The 6703-nt window shown below is 57.6% G+C and overlaps 1 pseudogene across 1 annotated transcript; it reads left to right on the top strand.

The window, feature by feature from the left end:
• Positions 1 to 3983: 3983 nt before the first annotated feature.
• On the top strand, positions 3984 to 6491 carry LOC128565036 (uncharacterized; annotated as a pseudogene). Its single transcript, XR_008374196.1, has 5 exons — positions 3984 to 5237; positions 5319 to 5447; positions 5543 to 5663; positions 5744 to 5871; positions 5942 to 6491. The product of XR_008374196.1 is annotated as an uncharacterized LOC128565036 (transcript).
• Positions 6492 to 6703: the final 212 nt, after the last annotated feature.

Below are 6703 nucleotides of genomic sequence, written 5' to 3'. Positions count from 1 at the left end.
TCGCCCATGACAGCGTCCCGGGTCACCCAGACCACGCGCCGCAGGGGTTCACAAAGGTCATTGGGGAATTGGACACTCGTATGAGCCACTCCAGGCCTTCGGGTTTGGCGTATCCATAGCCCAGGGGCTACAGGTCTCGCTCTGAGGACTTCAGTGTCATGGCATGGGACTCAAGTCCCACGTACCAGACATGATGGCAGCATATGCCACAAAACTGAGTGCTGACTTTACCGAGGACAATCACCAAATTCTGAGCCCTTTAATCAACTGATCTCTGCCTCCCAGGTGAACACATAGAGCTTCCACCCCAAACACCAGCATTAACATTTCCATTCAACTCAGGTTTGAGATGCTAATTGGGGATTGAGATGCTAAAGAGCTGCCAGCTGATGCCTCTCAGTTCTGGGGGGGAGAGTCTTTTAGTCACCTGAGCTCTGACACCTGCAAAAGCACAGTGGATACCCATGTCTGGGAATCGGTGAAGGAAGGGCATGACCGGGTCAGTGTGTTCTGCAGGCTGAGTCCTATCCCCTGCAGGGTGCTCTGGAATCTGTGCACCTGCCAGATGTGCTCGTGTGTGCCAGGAAATGCATTTGCCATTGGACCACCTTGACTCTGTTGCAGCCCACATACTGCTAGGCTCAGGTCTCATGCTGCACCATGAATTGAAGGTGGGACACGAGAGCCGAGACTTCAGAAATGAGAGATCCTGTGTCCGGGGGGAGTCAAGACTGGGACTATAGAAGACTCACACCCGTCCTCTAGAGCAGTGATTCTCAACCTTCCTAATGGCGCGATGTATTTTCATTGTTACAAAGGGGTCGTGATCCACAGGTTGAGAACTGCTGCTCTAGAGTCTAGTGTTTAGACCTTTCCCACAGGGCCTCCAGCAGGAACAAGAATCCTGGGAACCAGCAGAGTGAAAGGCACAAGTATTTCTCGAGTCTTCCCCTTAGATATTGGGCTCTACAACCAGCAAATCTATCTCACTCCCACCATGGCAGTTGGCTGTGGGTGTGGAGATGGAAGTGGCCACGAGGAGGCAGCACAGACTCACATATCACAGCTCGGAGGCTGCCAGGTTGGGGTTCGCCCATGGTGGCATCCCGGGTCACCTAGCCCACGTGCCGCAGTGGTTCACGTGGGTCATCAGAGGATAGGATGTTCATGGGGACCACTCCAGCTCACCCATCTGATTCACCTGAGGGTGAACTGCTGAAGGTGGAGGAGCTTGATGAAAATAAATGCTTGGGGAGAGGTCCTCATTTCTTGAATGATAGGAATGTTGGCCCAGAGGGAGAACTTTCACTCAGGGTCTGTGGCAGGCAGAGCGCCTGGGGGCTACCTTGCCTAGCACATGGGTATTTCTGGAATCTTCCCCTTAGATGTCGGGCTCCAAAACCAACAGGTCTATCTCACTCCAGGGATGGGCACAGAGTCAGCTGTAGTCATGGAGATGGAAGTGGCCGCGAGGTGGCAGCACAGACTCACACATCACAGCTCAAATGCTGCAGAGGTTAGAGTTCACCCGTGGCGGCATCCAGGGTCACCCAGACCATGTGCCGCAGTGGTTTACAAGAGTCATCAGAGGATAGGATGCTCATTCTATCCAGCTCACCCTTTTGGTTCACCCCAGGGTGAACTATTGAAGGTGGAAGGAATACTTGGGGAACAATGAGGAGTCCTCATTTCTTAGATGATAGGGTGTTGGTTGAGAGGGAGAACCTTCATTCAGGGTCCGTGGCAGTCACAGTGCCTGGGAACACCACACCTATCACGTGGGCACTTCTGGAGGATTCCTCTTAGATCTCTGGCTCCAAAACCAGCAAGTCTGTCTCACTCACGGGATGGTGTAGAGTCGGCTGTGATTGGAAGTGGCCGAGAGGTGGCAGCACAGACAAACACATCACAGCTCGCAGGCTGCCGGGGCTGAGGTTCTCCAGTGTCGGCGTCCCGGGTCACCCAGACCACGCGCCGCAGTGGTTCACGAGGGTCATTAGGGAATTGGATGCTCGTGTGAGCCACTCCAGGCATTCAGATTTGGCGTATCCATAGCCCAGTGGCTACAGGTCTCGCTCCAAGGACTTCAGTGTCATATCACGGGACTCAAGTCCCACGTACCAGACATGATGGAAGCATATGCCACAAAATTGAGTGCTGACTTCGCCGAGGACAATCACCTAATTCTGAGCCCTTTAATCAACTGATGTCTGCCTCCCAGGTGAACACTTAGAGCTTCCACCCCAGGCACCAGCATTAACATTTCCATTCAACTCAGGTTTGAAATGCTAATTGAGAGATTGAGATGCTAAAGAGCTGCTAACTGTTGCTTCTCAGTTCTATGGTGGAGAGTCTTTCTATCCTCAGCTCTGACACTTGCAGGAGCGCAGTAGACACCCATGTCTGGGAAACAGTGAAGGAAGGCATGATTGGGTTAGTGTGCTCTACCAGCTGAGCTGACTCCATGCTACACCATTCTCCTGGATCACCACACAGGCCAGCATGTACACATGCCTGGCACTTCTCGGAGTCCAACTTGAGGACAGCACTGTAGGATCAGGTGTGGACCCTTCTCACCAAGCCTCCAGAAGGAACAAGGAGAATACAAGGACTACCTTGCCTAGCAGATGAATATTTCTGGAGTCTTCCCCTTCAAAATCAGGCTTGCTGGGAAACGAGTCTGTCTCCCTCCCAGGATGGCGCAGTCAGTTATGTGTGTGGAGACGGAAGTGGCTGTGGGGCGGCCGCGCAGACTTATCACAGCTCAGAGGCTGCTGAGGCTGGGGTCTGCTCACGGCAAAATGTGGGGATGTACATGCACCCTAATTTACGTATTCACCCATGGCAAAATCTTGACGGTTTTTCACAGTGAAGCTGGGGTTCGCCCATGACAGAGGCTGGGGTCAGTGCTTTGCAGGCAGGCACACAGAACTTCGTGAAGCTCCGGGAGCAGAGAGATTGCTCTGGGTCCTTCGGCCATGGGGTTCCAGCGACGTTCACGTGGTTCTCCCCCACAGATTTGGTGGGCAAATCCTATGGTCCATGGGGCCACAACACCCCCACTATAGAGGCCAACATGGTCACCCAGGGAACAGGACGGCCAGGGTGGCCAAGGCAGTGGAAGCTCTCTGCTCTCCATTCCATTCGGGAATGTGGTGTCCCAGGCGAGAACCTTGGCAGAGCTGCAAGGTCACCCAGGACTGATCACCAGAGTGCGCCCTGGAGTCGTGGAGCTTGGCGGTGTTCTGTGTCCAGACTGCCAGGAAAGTAGCGGTGAGGGGACCTGGGTGCTGCAGCCAGCTTTGGAGAATCTGCCTGTGGAAGCTGCTGTAGCTAGAATAAGTGTGGCCAGCTGGATGAGACTCAGGCTGGGAGCAGGCACCGCACCCACCAGCGGGGAACCCAGCCCAGGGGGATCCCAGCACTTCCCGCAGCCCAGCTCAGCCCTAAGTCCCACTCTCCACGAGCAGCATCCCATATAAGTCCTCCCCACAAGTCCTCTCAGGCCCCCTATAGGGAATGTGAGGTCTCAGCCACAGTGGATGAAGAAAAGTGGCTTTTGTTTCCCCCAAGTCCCTGGGGACACCCAGCCAGTACCCCAACTATGGCAAATTGCCTGTGCAGCACCAGTGGCCAGGCAGTGGCACACTCAGTGACTACTGCGGGGAACCAACAGCTTAGCGGAGAGAAGTTCTCGACCCAGTGGGAGACTTTGGAAACAGTGCCAGGCCCTGTCCGGGGGTGCCAAGGGAGGGGCTGGGGGGGCCTCGCCTGGAGAATTCCGGGAGGGTGCAGGGTGAGAGGGACGGACGTGCGCTGGAACAGTCGGGGGCGGAGGGGGCCCTGCAGGGGCCCAGGAAAGGTCCCTGCTCCAATTGGCTGGAGGGGCAGGGGCGGGAATTCTGGGCGGGGCCACTCCGATTAGAAAAAGCCCTGGCTAGGGCCAGGGAGAGCAGGGTGAGGGAGGGGGTGGGGGGTGGGGGTGACGGGGGAAACTGGGGAAGATGGGGTGCAGGAGGAGAGTTTGGAGGGGCCAAGGAGCACCTTGGCCGTCAGGGGTCTGGCGAGAGTGGTGAGGGTGGAGGGGCTGGCTCAGGCAAGCTGGATAGACTGGGAGAAGCACGGAAGGGTGGCAGGGACGGGTCATGGGGCAGGGCAACATCAGCCTGAGAGTGAAGGGCCTGAGCCAGGGTCGGAGAGGAAGGGGAAGCCAGACATTCATCCCGGTCACTTTTGGTTACAGGACGTGGCGGCTGGTCGGACCAGGGGAGCTGCTGGGCAGGGTGTGGCCTCAGGGCTGGGCAGTGGAGGTATAGCTGGCAGCAGTGGGCAGGTGAGGACACCACTCTACTGGGCAGGTGAGTCCCCTTTCCATCGCTGGGCCTTGCTTCACCCTCTCCTCTTCCAGAAAGAGGTTTAGGGGAGCGAGGGCCAGGGAGGGAAGAGGCTGTCCTCCCAGAAGTGTGGCAGGGCAAAGGCAGGACAGTTAGCAAAGGTGACATCTTCTCGGGGGGTGCCGAGAGCGGACAAGGCTGGGGGGCTGTGGGCCCATACCAGGTAGAAAGAGTTCTTCAAGAGAGCAGGACAGGAGAGGCAGAAGCTGCCAGTGAAATCCATCACATGCCAGGCCTGGGGCAGATGGGGATGAGATAGGGCACAGGATGCAGAGGGGTCCCCAGCCGCCACCACACCCACCGCAATTCACTTAGTAGAAGGCACAGGAGTGGCTCCGGCAGAGCCTTCTGAGGCTGTGCTGGAGCCTCGAGGGCCGGAGAGCGGGAAAGAAGGGCAGTGCTCAGTACAAGCAGGACATCACCAGGAGGGAGCAGCGGCTGCTTGTGGTGGGCTCAGAGAGAGAACGCAGCAAGGAGGCTGCAGCGAGCCCAGCTACAAGCACACTGTTCCCATGAGGCACTGCGGCCCAGGGGCTGACGCGGAATGGGCCCACAGTGGACTTAGCGACACTGTATGCCCTCACCGCTCAGCCCCTGGGTCTGGCACGACAGACAGTACAGCATCCACGGGAGTCAAGGGCATGGACGAGGCCAGACTAGGCGAGGCAGGTGGGGCAGAGAGAATGAGAGTTTCAGGAGTGAGGTTGGGCACAGGCAGGGGAGAAGAGTAGCTGCCAGGTGGCGAGCCATGGGCACTGGCCTCCAGAGCCCGAGGCCATGGTGGGCCTCGTGGGCAGCGACGGAGCAGTGATCGGTGCCTCTGTGCTTGCGCTGGTGACAAGGGTGAGTGTCTGCCCACAGTTACCCTCCACCCACCACCCACACCTTCCCACCCGACCAGCAACTTCCCTGTTGTCCCCACAGCCAAGTCTCCAGTAGGTGGATGTTCCCGCCAGCTGCTGAAGGCCAGGACGCAAGGTCAGACATGCTGGAGGGACATGACATGGTCTGGTGTGACGACGAGGACAGAAAGGGTGCTGTCCGGCCTTCCTGGTGAGCTTGTCCCTCTTCCTAGGGACCAGGCACTAGCCTGGCCAGGCCACCTGGCTGAATCATCCTTTCACTGTCCCTTGACTCTTGTCTTCTAGGACACTCGCGCTGGCATCGCGGGGATGCTGCAGTGAAAAGCGGGTCTGTTCCTTTACTTTGCCATTGGAGTCTTCACACAACTGCTGCTCTCTGGACCCCTAGATCCCACAAGATGACAAGGTGAGGGACCCTCCTGCCTTGCACAGGGTGGGGGACAGCAGGGGCCAACAGTTGGGGCCTCACTCTCTTCCAAACCACAGAAATGGTGCTACCCAGCTCACGTCTGGGCCTTGGAACCCGGGACTTCTTCAAGTCTGTCTAGCTCTGAACCAAGTGCATGCTGCATTCCAGAACCACTACACTGCCCACTCAGGAACCGGCTCCAAAGGTGAGCTTGGGCCCCCCTTCTGGAAGCTTTCCACTCTGCCCCCACCCATGCATCATGTTGCTATCTGCAGGTAGAGCTGAAGGAACAGTACGCCACCAACCCGACCAGGCAGACACCAGCAAGAGCAGCACCCGCAGCACCCCACCCAATTGGGACAACTCCATCTGCATGGCCACCCCTGCCACACCATCTCCGGCGGAACAGCCCCCCACACCTCCTCCTCTGTCCTTCTTCACCCTTTCCTATGAATTCTTCTTTCTGTCTTTCCTTTGCTTGAGAGACTCGAAGCCCCTGCGGCTCCGTCCCCTTCGCCCCCTGAATTCAATTTGCACTAAGTCGTTTGCACTGGTTTGGGGCCGGAGGCAGCCTCAAGTCTCTCCGTATGAGTGTGTGTGCGCGTGGCGGCCTCCTTGGCCAATGCCGTGCTGGCACCTGCCTGCCCGTTCACCTGTCTGGGGGCGCCTGGCACGGCCGAATGTCTGAGGTCCCACCACCTCGCCTAGTCCAAAGCTCCAGAACGAGGAGCAATCTTCATCCTTCCACAGGCCCGCCCATGCCCCTCCCCCCACCCGGGGCTTCAACAGAAGCCTCGGCGTCATCAATAAACACAGTTACCGCAATTTGTCTGTCTCTTGACTCTGCAATTTCAGCCATGTGTCTGATGGGGTGTGCCTTGGGCTAGGGTGCAGAAGGGCAAGAGAAGGGGCACAGAGGTTACAAGGGGGTACACAGGGGGTGGGGTGGAGAATGGCAGGGGCTCTAGGGGCAGGGAAGGGCTCAGGGGACCTGAAATGGGATCTCAGGGTGAGTGGGGCCTCCAGGAGGGTGAGCA

The sequence above is a fragment of the Nycticebus coucang genome, chromosome 14 (genome assembly GCF_027406575.1).
Source record: "Nycticebus coucang isolate mNycCou1 chromosome 14, mNycCou1.pri, whole genome shotgun sequence".
NCBI classification, from domain to species: Eukaryota; Metazoa; Chordata; class Mammalia; order Primates; family Lorisidae; genus Nycticebus; species Nycticebus coucang.
The sequence above is the reverse complement of the archived record's forward strand: the minus strand, read 5'-3'. Positions and strand labels throughout refer to the sequence as shown.